Source organism: Schistocerca serialis, unplaced genomic scaffold (genome assembly GCF_023864345.2).
Source record: "Schistocerca serialis cubense isolate TAMUIC-IGC-003099 unplaced genomic scaffold, iqSchSeri2.2 HiC_scaffold_363, whole genome shotgun sequence".
NCBI lineage: Eukaryota > Metazoa > Arthropoda > Insecta > Orthoptera > Acrididae > Schistocerca > Schistocerca serialis.
This window is the reverse complement of record NW_026047937.1, coordinates 23035-36053: the sequence shown is the minus strand read 5'-3', so window position 1 is coordinate 36053 and position 13019 is coordinate 23035. Positions and strand designations below refer to the sequence as shown.

Genomic DNA, 13019 nt, shown 5'->3' with positions numbered 1-13019 from the left:
GTTGCACCTCCTGTCATTCGCTGGGCGCGTGCAGCCTTCGACACTAGCGGAGGACGCATCTTGTCCCTGGTGTCCAGCGGAGGGCCTGTGCGGGGTGGTGCAGTGTCGTGCTGGAGGGCGCCACTGGTAGCGATGTGGGCTTCCTCGCCTCGCCTCGCCTCGCCTCACACCAGGTGTCTGCGTAGTTTGCAGTGCATTCACACCATTCCTGTCCCTGTCCGCGTCCCGACTTGTCCCGACTTTGCTCGACTGCCGCTCGCTGCCGCTCGGGTCGTGGTCCATATGACAGCGCAAGCACGACAAACGTCTGCGGGACGAGACGAGACGACTAAGGAATAAAGTCATGATTACAAACCAAATTTGGAACTCTACACTCCTACACAACAATAGGCGGTGACGTATTTCAGAAATCACCTGCCGATTCGTACAGTTTTGTCGTTTTCAAAGTCTTCTTGGCAAACTTGGTTAGCACATTCTCCCTCAAACCGAGTTAATTACTGCATTTTCGTACCATTACAGTAGTTTAAAAGGCATAAGGAAGCATCTTTGTCACAACAGAAAGGCAGTTTGAAAATTGGGCTGGCAGGGGTAGCGACATAATACGAAAACGAAAAAAAAAAAAAAGGAAGGTAGCCAACAGCACCCAGGTTTCCCAGGTGGTCACCCATCCAAGTACTAACTGGGCCCAATGATGCTTAACTTCGGTGATCGGACGAGAACCGGTGTATCCATCATGGTATGGCCGTTGGCGCGCATCTAATGTAGGAGCACGGCAGAATTCGCGTTCGGCTTTTTTCCCAACACACAAAATGTTAGTTTTCCGCCGCATTTGACGAAAGCACTTCCTTCCGCAACAGCCAGTTCCTCGAGGACGCGTGCGGGGGGCGCGCCCCACCGCCGCGTGTGTGAGACGCACTGCTGCTCGTTGCACCTCCTGTCATTCGCTGGGCGCGTGCAGCCTTCGGCACTAGCGGAGGACGCATCTTGTCCCTGGTGTCCAGCGGAGGGCCTGTGCGGGGTGGTGCAGTGTCGTGCTGGAGGGCGCCACTGGTAGCGATGTGGGCTTCCTCGCCTCGCCTCGCCTCGCCTCACACCAGGTGTCTGCGTAGTTTGCAGTGCATTCACACCATTCCTGTCCCTGTCCGCGTCCCGACTTGTCCCGACTTTGCTCGACTGCCGCTCGCTGCCGCTCGGGTCGTGGTCCATATGACAGCGCAAGCACGACAAACGTCTGCGGGACGAGACGAGACGACTAAGGAATAAAGTCATGATTACAAACCAAATTTGGAACTCTACACTCCTACACAACAATAGGCGGTGACGTATTTCAGAAATCACCTGCCGATTCGTACAGTTTTGTCGTTTCAAAGTCTTCTTGGCAAACTTGGTTAGCACATTCTCCCTCAAACCGAGTTAATTACTGCATTTTCGTACCATTACAGTAGTTTAAAAGGCATAAGGAAGCATCTTTGTCACAACAGAAAGGCAGTTTGAAAATTGGGCTGGCAGGGGTAGCGACATAATACGAAAACGAAAAAAAAAAAAAAGGAAGGTAGCCAACAGCACCCAGGTTTCCCAGGTGGTCACCCATCCAAGTACTAACTGGGCCCAATGATGCTTAACTTCGGTGATCGGACGAGAACCGGTGTATCCATCATGGTATGGCCGTTGGCGCGCATCTAATGTAGGAGCACGGCAGAATTCGCGTTCGGCTTTTTTCCCAACACACAAAATGTTAGTTTTCCGCCGCATTTGACGAAAGCACTTCCTTCCGCAACAGCCAGTTCCTCGAGGACGCGTGCGGGGGGGCGCGCCCCACCGCCGCGTGTGTGAGACGCACTGCTGCTCGTTGCACCTCCTGTCATTCGCTGGGCGCGTGCAGCCTTCGGCCTAGCGGAGGACGCATCTTGTCCCTGGTGTCCAGCGGAGGGCCTGTGCGGGGTGGTGCAGTGTCGTGCTGGAGGGCGCCACTGGTAGCGATGTGGGCTTCCTCGCCTCGCCTCGCCTCGCCTCACACCAGGTGTCTGCGTAGTTTGCAGTGCATTCACACCATTCCTGTCCCTGTCCGCGTCCCGACTTGTCCCGACTTTGCTCGACTGCCGCTCGCTGCCGCTCGGGTCGTGGTCCATATGACAGCGCAAGCACGACAAACGTCTGCGGGACGAGACGAGACGACTAAGGAATAAAGTCATGATTACAAACCAAATTTGGAACTCTACACTCCTACACAACAATAGGCGGTGACGTATTTCAGAAATCACCTGCCGATTCGTACAGTTTTGTCGTTTTCAAAGTCTTCTTGGCAAACTTGGTTAGCACATTCTCCCTCAAACCGAGTTAATTACTGCATTTTCGTACCATTACAGTAGTTTAAAAGGCATAAGGAAGCATCTTTGTCACAACAGAAAGGCAGTTTGAAAATTGGGCTGGCAGGGGTAGCGACATAATACGAAAACGAAAAAAAAAAAAAAGGAAGGTAGCCAACAGCACCCAGGTTTCCCAGGTGGTCACCCATCCAAGTACTAACTGGGGCCCAATGATGCTTAACTTCGGTGATCGGACGAGAACCGGTGTATCCATCATGGTATGGCCGTTGGCGCGCATCTAATGTAGGAGCACGGCAGAATTCGCGTTCGGCTTTTTTCCCAACACACAAAATGTTAGTTTTCCGCCGCATTTGACGAAAGCACTTCCTTCCGCAACAGCCAGTTCCTCGAGGACGCGTGCGGGGGGCGCGCCCCACCGCCGCGTGTGTGAGACGCACTGCTGCTCGTTGCACCTCCTGTCATTCGCTGGGCGCGTGCAGCCTTCGGCACTAGCGGAGGACGCATCTTGTCCCTGGTGTCCAGCGGAGGGCCTGTGCGGGGTGGTGCAGTGTCGTGCTGGAGGGCGCCACTGGTAGCGATGTGGGCTTCCTCGCCTCGCCTCGCCTCGCCTCACACCAGGTGTCTGCGTAGTTTGCAGTGCATTCACACCATTCCTGTCCCTGTCCGCGTCCCGACTTGTCCCCGACTTTGCTCGACTGCCGCTCGCTGCCGCTCGGGTCGTGGTCCATATGACAGCGCAAGCACGACAAACGTCTGCGGGACGAGACGAGACGACTAAGGAATAAAGTCATGATTACAAACCAAATTTGGAACTCTACACTCCTACACAACAATAGGCGGTGACGTATTTCAGAAATCACCTGCCGATTCGTACAGTTTTGTCGTTTTCAAAGTCTTCTTGGCAAACTTGGTTAGCACATTCTCCCTCAAACCGAGTTAATTACTGCATTTTCGTACCATTACAGTAGTTTAAAAGGCATAAGGAAGCATCTTTGTCACAACAGAAAGGCAGTTTGAAAATTGGGCTGGCAGGGGTAGCGACATAATACGAAAACGAAAAAAAAAAAAAAGGAAGGTAGCCAACAGCACCCAGGTTTCCCAGGTGGTCACCCATCCAAGTACTAACTGGGCCCAATGATGCTTAACTTCGGTGATCGGACGAGAACCGGTGTATCCATCATGGTATGGCCGTTGGCGCGCATCTAATGTAGGAGCACGGCAGAATTCGCGTTCGGCTTTTTTCCCAACACACAAAATGTTAGTTTTCCGCCGCATTTGACGAAAGCACTTCCTTCCGCAACAGCCAGTTCCTCGAGGACGCGTGCGGGGGGCGCGCCCCACCGCCGCGTGTGTGAGACGCACTGCTGCTCGTTGCACCTCCTGTCATTCGCTGGGCGCGTGCAGCCTTCGGCACTAGCGGAGGACGCATCTTGTCCCTGGTGTCCAGCGGAGGGCCTGTGCGGGGTGGTGCAGTGTCGTGCTGGAGGGCGCCACTGGTAGCGATGTGGGCTTCCTCGCCTCGCCTCGCCTCGCCTCACACCAGGTGTCTGCGTAGTTTGCAGTGCATTCACACCATTCCTGTCCCTGTCCGCGTCCCGACTTGTCCCGACTTTGCTCGACTGCCGCTCGCTGCCGCTCGGGTCGTGGTCCATATGACAGCGCAAGCACGACAAACGTCTGCGGGACGAGACGAGACGACTAAGGAATAAAGTCATGATTACAAACCAAATTTGGAACTCTACACTCCTACACAACAATAGGCGGTGACGTATTTCAGAAATCACCTGCCGATTCGTACAGTTTTGTCGTTTTCAAAGTCTTCTTGGCAAACTTGGTTAGCACATTCTCCCTCAAACCGAGTTAATTACTGCATTTTCGTACCATTACAGTAGTTTAAAAGGCATAAGGAAGCATCTTTGTCACAACAGAAAGGCAGTTTGAAAATTGGGCTGGCAGGGGTAGCGACATAATACGAAAACGAAAAAAAAAAAAAAGGAAGGTAGCCAACAGCACCCAGGTTTCCCAGGTGGTCACCCATCCAAGTACTAACTGGGCCCAATGATGCTTAACTTCGGTGATCGGACGAGAACCGGTGTATCCATCATGGTATGGCCGTTGGCGCGCATCTAATGTAGGAGCACGGCAGAATTCGCGTTCGGCTTTTTTCCCAACACACAAAATGTTAGTTTTCCGCCGCATTTGACGAAAGCACTTCCTTCCGCAACAGCCAGTTCCTCGAGGACGCGTGCGGGGGGCGCGCCCCACCGCCGCGTGTGTGAGACGCACTGCTGCTCGTTGCACCTCCTGTCATTCGCTGGGCGCGTGCAGCCTTCGGCACTAGCGGAGGACGCATCTTGTCCCTGGTGTCCAGCGGAGGGCCTGTGCGGGGTGGTGCAGTGTCGTGCTGGAGGGCGCCACTGGTAGCGATGTGGGCTTCCTCGCCTCGCCTCGCCTCGCCTCACACCAGGTGTCTGCGTAGTTTGCAGTGCATTCACACCATTCCTGTCCCTGTCCGCGTCCCGACTTGTCCCGACTTTGCTCGACTGCCGCTCGCTGCCGCTCGGGTCGTGGTCCATATGACAGCGCAAGCACGACAAACGTCTGCGGGACGAGACGAGACGACTAAGGAATAAAGTCATGATTACAAACCAAATTTGGAACTCTACACTCCTACACAACAATAGGCGGTGACGTATTTCAGAAATCACCTGCCGATTCGTACAGTTTTGTCGTTTTCAAGTCTTCTTGGCAAACTTGGTTAGCACATTCTCCCTCAAACCGAGTTAATTACTGCATTTTCGTACCATTACAGTAGTTTAAAAGGCATAAGGAAGCATCTTTGTCACAACAGAAAGGCAGTTTGAAAATTGGGCTGGCAGGGGTAGCGACATAATACGAAAACGAAAAAAAAAAAAAAGGAAGGTAGCCAACAGCACCCAGGTTTCCCAGGTGGTCACCCATCCAAGTACTAACTGGGCCCAATGATGCTTAACTTCGGTGATCGGACGAGAACCGGTGTATCCATCATGGTATGGCCGTTGGCGCGCATCTAATGTAGGAGCACGGCAGAATTCGCGTTCGGCTTTTTTCCCAACACACAAAATGTTAGTTTTCCGCCGCATTTGACGAAAGCACTTCCTTCCGCAACAGCCAGTTCCTCGAGGACGCGTGCGGGGGGCGCGCCCCACCGCCGCGTGTGTGAGACGCACTGCTGCTCGTTGCACCTCCTGTCATTCGCTGGGCGCGTGCAGCCTTCGGCACTAGCGGAGGACGCATCTTGTCCCTGGTGTCCAGCGGAGGGCCTGTGCGGGGTGGTGCAGTGTCGTGCTGGAGGGCGCCACTGGTAGCGATGTGGGCTTCCTCGCCTCGCCTCGCCTCGCCTCACACCAGGTGTCTGCGTAGTTTGCAGTGCATTCACACCATTCCTGTCCCTGTCCGCGTCCCGACTTGTCCCGACTTTGCTCGACTGCCGCTCGCTGCCGCTCGGGTCGTGGTCCATATGACAGCGCAAGCACGACAAACGTCTGCGGGACGAGACGAGACGACTAAGGAATAAAGTCATGATTACAAACCAAATTTGGAACTCTACACTCCTACACAACAATAGGCGGTGACGTATTTCAGAAATCACCTGCCGATTCGTACAGTTTTGTCGTTTTCAAAGTCTTCTTGGCAAACTTGGTTAGCACATTCTCCCTCAAACCGAGTTAATTACTGCATTTTCGTACCATTACAGTAGTTTAAAAGGCATAAGGAAGCATCTTTGTCACAACAGAAAGGCAGTTTGAAAATTGGGCTGGCAGGGGTAGCGACATAATACGAAAACGAAAAAGAAAAAAAAGGAAGGTAGCCAACAGCACCCAGGTTTCCCAGGTGGTCACCCATCCAAGTACTAACTGGGCCCAATGATGCTTAACTTCGGTGATCGGACGAGAACCGGTGTATCCATCATGGTATGGCCGTTGGCGCGCATCTAATGTAGGAGCACGGCAGAATTCGCGTTCGGCTTTTTTCCCAACACACAAAATGTTAGTTTTCCGCCGCATTTGACGAAAGCACTTCCTTCCGCAACAGCCAGTTCCTCGAGGACGCGTGCGGGGGGCGCGCCCCACCGCCGCGTGTGTGAGACGCACTGCTGCTCGTTGCACCTCCTGTCATTCGCTGGGCGCGTGCAGCCTTCGACACTAGCGGAGGACGCATCTTGTCCCTGGTGTCCAGCGGAGGGCCTGTGCGGGGTGGTGCAGTGTCGTGCTGGAGGGCGCCACTGGTAGCGATGTGGGCTTCCTCGCCTCGCCTCGCCTCGCCTCACACCAGGTGTCTGCGTAGTTTGCAGTGCATTCACACCATTCCTGTCCCTGTCCGCGTCCCGACTTGTCCCGACTTTGCTCGACTGCCGCTCGCTGCCGCTCGGGTCGTGGTCCATATGACAGCGCAAGCACGACAAACGTCTGCGGGACGAGACGAGACGACTAAGGAATAAAGTCATGATTACAAACCAAATTTGGAACTCTACACTCCTACACAACAATAGGCGGTGACGTATTTCAGAAATCACCTGCCGATTCGTACAGTTTTGTCGTTTTCAAAGTCTTCTTGGCAAACTTGGTTAGCACATTCTCCCTCAAACCGAGTTAATTACTGCATTTTCGTACCATTACAGTAGTTTAAAAGGCATAAGGAAGCATCTTTGTCACAACAGAAAGGCAGTTTGAAAATTGGGCTGGCAGGGGTAGCGACATAATACGAAAACGAAAAAAAAAAAAAAGGAAGGTAGCCAACAGCACCCAGGTTTCCCAGGTGGTCACCCATCCAAGTACTAACTGGGCCCAATGATGCTTAACTTCGGTGATCGGACGAGAACCGGTGTATCCATCATGGTATGGCCGTTGGCGCGCATCTAATGTAGGAGCACGGCAGAATTCGCGTTCGGCTTTTTTCCCAACACACAAAATGTTAGTTTTCCGCCGCATTTGACGAAAGCACTTCCTTCCGCAACAGCCAGTTCCTCGAGGACGCGTGCGGGGGGCGCGCCCCACCGCCGCGTGTGTGAGACGCACTGCTGCTCGTTGCACCTCCTGTCATTCGCTGGGCGCGTGCAGCCTTCGGCACTAGCGGAGGACGCATCTTGTCCCTGGTGTCCAGCGGAGGGCCTGTGCGGGGTGGTGCAGTGTCGTGCTGGAGGGCGCCACTGGTAGCGATGTGGGCTTCCTCGCCTCGCCTCGCCTCGCCTCACACCAGGTGTCTGCGTAGTTTGCAGTGCATTCACACCATTCCTGTCCCTGTCCGCGTCCCGACTTGTCCCGACTTTGCTCGACTGCCGCTCGCTGCCGCTCGGGTCGTGGTCCATATGACAGCGCAAGCACGACAAACGTCTGCGGGACGAGACGAGACGACTAAGGAATAAAGTCATGATTACAAACCAAATTTGGAACTCTACACTCCTACACAACAATAGGCGGTGACGTATTTCAGAAATCACCTGCCGATTCGTACAGTTTTGTCGTTTTCAAAGTCTTCTTGGCAAACTTGGTTAGCACATTCTCCCTCAAACCGAGTTAATTACTGCATTTTCGTACCATTACAGTAGTTTAAAAGGCATAAGGAAGCATCTTTGTCACAACAGAAAGGCAGTTTGAAAATTGGGCTGGCAGGGGTAGCGACATAATACGAAAACGAAAAAAAAAAAAAAGGAAGGTAGCCAACAGCACCCAGGTTTCCCAGGTGGTCACCCATCCAAGTACTAACTGGGCCCAATGATGCTTAACTTCGGTGATCGGACGAGAACCGGTGTATCCATCATGGTATGGCCGTTGGCGCGCATCTAATGTAGGAGCACGGCAGAATTCGCGTTCGGCTTTTTTCCCAACACACAAAATGTTAGTTTTCCGCCGCATTTGACGAAAGCACTTCCTTCCGCAACAGCCAGTTCCTCGAGGACGCGTGCGGGGGGCGCGCCCCACCGCCGCGTGTGTGAGACGCACTGCTGCTCGTTGCACCTCCTGTCATTCGCTGGGCGCGTGCAGCCTTCGGCACTAGCGGAGGACGCATCTTGTCCCTGGTGTCCAGCGGAGGGCCTGTGCGGGGTGGTGCAGTGTCGTGCTGGAGGGCGCCACTGGTAGCGATGTGGGCTTCCTCGCCTCGCCTCGCCTCGCCTCACACCAGGTGTCTGCGTAGTTTGCAGTGCATTCACACCATTCCTGTCCCTGTCCGCGTCCCGACTTGTCCCGACTTTGCTCGACTGCCGCTCGCTGCCGCTCGGGTCGTGGTCCATATGACAGCGCAAGCACGACAAACGTCTGCGGGACGAGACGAGACGACTAAGGAATAAAGTCATGATTACAAACCAAATTTGGAACTCTACACTCCTACACAACAATAGGCGGTGACGTATTTCAGAATCACCTGCCGATTCGTACAGTTTTGTCGTTTTCAAAGTCTTCTTGGCAAACTTGGTTAGCACATTCTCCCTCAAACCGAGTTAATTACTGCATTTTCGTACCATTACAGTAGTTTAAAAGGCATAAGGAAGCATCTTTGTCACAACAGAAAGGCAGTTTGAAAATTGGGCTGGCAGGGGTAGCGACATAATACGAAAACGAAAAAGAAAAAAAAGGAAGGTAGCCAACAGCACCCAGGTTTCCCAGGTGGTCACCCATCCAAGTACTAACTGGGCCCAATGATGCTTAACTTCGGTGATCGGACGAGAACCGGTGTATCCATCATGGTATGGCCGTTGGCGCGCATCTAATGTAGGAGCACGGCAGAATTCGCGTTCGGCTTTTTTCCCAACACACAAAATGTTAGTTTTCCGCCGCATTTGACGAAAGCACTTCCTTCCGCAACAGCCAGTTCCTCGAGGACGCGTGCGGGGGGCGCGCCCCACCGCCGCGTGTGTGAGACGCACTGCTGCTCGTTGCACCTCCTGTCATTCGCTGGGCGCGTGCAGCCTTCGACACTAGCGGAGGACGCATCTTGTCCCTGGTGTCCAGCGGAGGGCCTGTGCGGGGTGGTGCAGTGTCGTGCTGGAGGGCGCCACTGGTAGCGATGTGGGCTTCCTCGCCTCGCCTCGCCTCGCCTCACACCAGGTGTCTGCGTAGTTTGCAGTGCATTCACACCATTCCTGTCCCTGTCCGCGTCCCGACTTGTCCCGACTTTGCTCGACTGCCGCTCGCTGCCGCTCGGGTCGTGGTCCATATGACAGCGCAAGCACGACAAACGTCTGCGGGACGAGACGAGACGACTAAGGAATAAAGTCATGATTACAAACCAAATTTGGAACTCTACACTCCTACACAACAATAGGCGGTGACGTATTTCAGAAATCACCTGCCGATTCGTACAGTTTTGTCGTTTTCAAAGTCTTCTTGGCAAACTTGGTTAGCACATTCTCCCTCAAACCGAGTTAATTACTGCATTTTCGTACCATTACAGTAGTTTAAAAGGCATAAGGAAGCATCTTTGTCACAACAGAAAGGCAGTTTGAAAATTGGGCTGGCAGGGGGTAGCGACATAATACGAAAACGAAAAAGAAAAAAAAAGGAAGGTAGCCAACAGCACCCAGGTTTCCCAGGTGGTCACCCATCCAAGTACTAACTGGGCCCAATGATGCTTAACTTCGGTGATCGGACGAGAACCGGTGTATCCATCATGGTATGGCCGTTGGCGCGCATCTAATGTAGGAGCACGGCAGAATTCGCGTTCGGCTTTTTTCCCAACACACAAAATGTTAGTTTTCCGCCGCATTTGACGAAAGCACTTCCTTCCGCAACAGCCAGTTCCTCGAGGACGCGTGCGGGGGGCGCGCCCCACCGCCGCGTGTGTGAGACGCACTGCTGCTCGTTGCACCTCCTGTCATTCGCTGGGCGCGTGCAGCCTTCGACACTAGCGGAGGACGCATCTTGTCCCTGGTGTCCAGCGGAGGGCCTGTGCGGGGTGGTGCAGTGTCGTGCTGGAGGGCGCCACTGGTAGCGATGTGGGCTTCCTCGCCTCGCCTCGCCTCGCCTCACACCAGGTGTCTGCGTAGTTTGCAGTGCATTCACACCATTCCTGTCCCTGTCCGCGTCCCGACTTGTCCCGACTTTGCTCGACTGCCGCTCGCTGCCGCTCGGGTCGTGGTCCATATGACAGCGCAAGCACGACAAAAACGTCTGCGGGACGAGACGAGACGACTAAGGAATAAAGTCATGATTACAAACCAAATTTGGAACTCTACACTCCTACACAACAATAGGCGGTGACGTATTTCAGAAATCACCTGCCGATTCGTACAGTTTTGTCGTTTTCAAAGTCTTCTTGGCAAACTTGGTTAGCACATTCTCCCTCAAACCGAGTTAATTACTGCATTTTCGTACCATTACAGTAGTTTAAAAGGCATAAGGAAGCATCTTTGTCACAACAGAAAGGCAGTTTGAAAATTGGGCTGGCAGGGGTAGCGACATAATACGAAAACGAAAAAAAAAAAAAGGAAGGTAGCCAACAGCACCCAGGTTTCCCAGGTGGTCACCCATCCAAGTACTAACTGGGCCCAATGATGCTTAACTTCGGTGATCGGACGAGAACCGGTGTATCCATCATGGTATGGCCGTTGGCGCGCATCTAATGTAGGAGCACGGCAGAATTCGCGTTCGGCTTTTTTCCCAACACACAAAATGTTAGTTTTCCGCCGCATTTGACGAAAGCACTTCCTTCCGCAACAGCCAGTTCCTCGAGGACGCGTGCGGGGGGCGCGCCCCACCGCCGCGTGGTGTGAGACGCACTGCTGCTCGTTGCACCTCCTGTCATTCGCTGGGCGCGTGCAGCCTTCGGCACTAGCGGAGGACGCATCTTGTCCCTGGTGTCCAGCGGAGGGCCTGTGCGGGGTGGTGCAGTGTCGTGCTGGAGGGCGCCACTGGTAGCGATGTGGGCTTCCTCGCCTCGCCTCGCCTCGCCTCACACCAGGTGTCTGCGTAGTTTGCAGTGCATTCACACCATTCCTGTCCCTGTCCGCGTCCCGACTTGTCCCGACTTTGCTCGACTGCCGCTCGCTGCCGCTCGGGTCGTGGTCCATATGACAGCGCAAGCACGACAAACGTCTGCGGGACGAGACGAGACGACTAAGGAATAAAGTCATGATTACAAACCAAATTTGGAACTCTACACTCCTACACAACAATAGGCGGTGACGTATTTCAGAAATCACCTGCCGATTCGTACAGTTTTGTCGTTTTCAAAGTCTTCTTGGCAAACTTGGTTAGCACATTCTCCCTCAAACCGAGTTAATTACTGCATTTTCGTACCATTACAGTAGTTTAAAAGGCATAAGGAAGCATCTTTGTCACAACAGAAAGGCAGTTTGAAAATTGGGCTGGCAGGGGTAGCGACATAATACGAAAACGAAAAAAAAAAAAAAGGAAGGTAGCCAACAGCACCCAGGTTTCCCAGGTGGTCACCCATCCAAGTACTAACTGGGCCCAATGATGCTTAACTTCGGTGATCGGACGAGAACCGGTGTATCCATCATGGTATGGCCGTTGGCGCGCATCTAATGTAGGAGCACGGCAGAATTCGCGTTCGGCTTTTTTCCCAACACACAAAATGTTAGTTTTCCGCCGCATTTGACGAAAGCACTTCCTTCCGCAACAGCCAGTTCCTCGAGGACGCGTGCGGGGGGCGCGCCCCACCGCCGCGTGTGTGAGACGCACTGCTGCTCGTTGCACCTCCTGTCATTCGCTGGGCGCGTGCAGCCTTCGGCACTAGCGGAGGACGCATCTTGTCCCTGGTGTCCAGCGGAGGGCCTGTGCGGGGTGGTGCAGTGTCGTGCTGGAGGGCGCCACTGGTAGCGATGTGGGCTTCCTCGCCTCGCCTCGCCTCGCCTCACACCAGGTGTCTGCGTAGTTTGCAGTGCATTCACACCATTCCTGTCCCTGTCCGCGTCCCGACTTGTCCCGACTTTGCTCGACTGCCGCTCGCTGCCGCTCGGGTCGTGGTCCATATGACAGCGCAAGCACGACAAACGTCTGCGGGACGAGACGAGACGACTAAGGAATAAAGTCATGATTACAAACCAAATTTGGAACTCTACACTCCTACACAACAATAGGCGGTGACGTATTTCAGAAATCACCTGCCGATTCGTACAGTTTTGTCGTTTTCAAAGTCTTCTTGGCAAACTTGGTTAGCACATTCTCCCTCAAACCGAGTTAATTACTGCATTTTCGTACCATTACAGTAGTTTAAAAGGCATAAGGAAGCATCTTTGTCACAACAGAAAGGCAGTTTGAAAATTGGGCTGGCAGGGGTAGCGACATAATACGAAAACGAAAAAAAAAAAAAAGGAAGGTAGCCAACAGCACCCAGGTTTCCCAGGTGGTCACCCATCCAAGTACTAACTGGGCCCAATGATGCTTAACTTCGGTGATCGGACGAGAACCGGTGTATCCATCATGGTATGGCCGTTGGCGCGCATCTAATGTAGGAGCACGGCAGAATTCGCGTTCGGCTTTTTTCCCAACACACAAAATGTTAGTTTTCCGCCGCATTTGACGAAAGCACTTCCTTCCGCAACAGCCAGTTCCTCGAGGACGCGTGCGGGGGGCGCGCCCCACCGCCGCGTGTGTGAGACGCACTGCTGCTCGTTGCACCTCCTGTCATTCGCTGGGCGCGTGCAGCCTTCGGCACTAGCGGAGGACGCATCTTGTCCCTGGTGTCCAGCGG

The 13019-nt window shown here is 53.7% G+C and overlaps 14 non-coding genes across 14 annotated transcripts; all 14 read right to left on the bottom strand.

Moving 5' to 3' along the window:
- Window positions 1–631: 631 nt before the first annotated feature.
- LOC126445848 (5S ribosomal RNA) lies at window positions 632–750 on the bottom strand. Its single transcript, XR_007583142.1, has one exon. It is a non-coding gene; the product is annotated as a 5S ribosomal RNA (ribosomal RNA).
- Window positions 751–1554: 804 nt separating this feature from the next.
- On the bottom strand, window positions 1555–1673 carry LOC126445847 (5S ribosomal RNA). Its single transcript, XR_007583141.1, has one exon. It is a non-coding gene; the product is annotated as a 5S ribosomal RNA (ribosomal RNA).
- An 805-nt stretch (window positions 1674–2478) lies between these two features.
- LOC126445854 (5S ribosomal RNA) lies at window positions 2479–2598 on the bottom strand. The gene has a single exon (XR_007583147.1). It is a non-coding gene; the product is annotated as a 5S ribosomal RNA (ribosomal RNA).
- Window positions 2599–3404: 806 nt separating this feature from the next.
- Window positions 3405–3523, bottom strand: LOC126445846 (5S ribosomal RNA). The gene has a single exon (XR_007583140.1). It is a non-coding gene; the product is annotated as a 5S ribosomal RNA (ribosomal RNA).
- Window positions 3524–4328: 805 nt separating this feature from the next.
- LOC126445845 (5S ribosomal RNA) lies at window positions 4329–4447 on the bottom strand. Its single transcript, XR_007583139.1, has one exon. It is a non-coding gene; the product is annotated as a 5S ribosomal RNA (ribosomal RNA).
- An 804-nt stretch (window positions 4448–5251) lies between these two features.
- LOC126445844 (5S ribosomal RNA) lies at window positions 5252–5370 on the bottom strand. Its single transcript, XR_007583138.1, has one exon. It is a non-coding gene; the product is annotated as a 5S ribosomal RNA (ribosomal RNA).
- An 805-nt stretch (window positions 5371–6175) lies between these two features.
- Window positions 6176–6294, bottom strand: LOC126445843 (5S ribosomal RNA). Its single transcript, XR_007583137.1, has one exon. It is a non-coding gene; the product is annotated as a 5S ribosomal RNA (ribosomal RNA).
- An 805-nt stretch (window positions 6295–7099) lies between these two features.
- On the bottom strand, window positions 7100–7218 carry LOC126445842 (5S ribosomal RNA). The gene has a single exon (XR_007583136.1). It is a non-coding gene; the product is annotated as a 5S ribosomal RNA (ribosomal RNA).
- Window positions 7219–8023: 805 nt separating this feature from the next.
- Window positions 8024–8142, bottom strand: LOC126445841 (5S ribosomal RNA). Its single transcript, XR_007583135.1, has one exon. It is a non-coding gene; the product is annotated as a 5S ribosomal RNA (ribosomal RNA).
- An 804-nt stretch (window positions 8143–8946) lies between these two features.
- Window positions 8947–9065, bottom strand: LOC126445840 (5S ribosomal RNA). Its single transcript, XR_007583134.1, has one exon. It is a non-coding gene; the product is annotated as a 5S ribosomal RNA (ribosomal RNA).
- Window positions 9066–9872: 807 nt separating this feature from the next.
- LOC126445838 (5S ribosomal RNA) lies at window positions 9873–9991 on the bottom strand. The gene has a single exon (XR_007583133.1). It is a non-coding gene; the product is annotated as a 5S ribosomal RNA (ribosomal RNA).
- An 806-nt stretch (window positions 9992–10797) lies between these two features.
- On the bottom strand, window positions 10798–10916 carry LOC126445836 (5S ribosomal RNA). Its single transcript, XR_007583131.1, has one exon. It is a non-coding gene; the product is annotated as a 5S ribosomal RNA (ribosomal RNA).
- An 806-nt stretch (window positions 10917–11722) lies between these two features.
- LOC126445835 (5S ribosomal RNA) lies at window positions 11723–11841 on the bottom strand. Its single transcript, XR_007583130.1, has one exon. It is a non-coding gene; the product is annotated as a 5S ribosomal RNA (ribosomal RNA).
- An 805-nt stretch (window positions 11842–12646) lies between these two features.
- LOC126445834 (5S ribosomal RNA) lies at window positions 12647–12765 on the bottom strand. Its single transcript, XR_007583129.1, has one exon. It is a non-coding gene; the product is annotated as a 5S ribosomal RNA (ribosomal RNA).
- Between the last annotated feature and the right edge of the window lie 254 nt (window positions 12766–13019).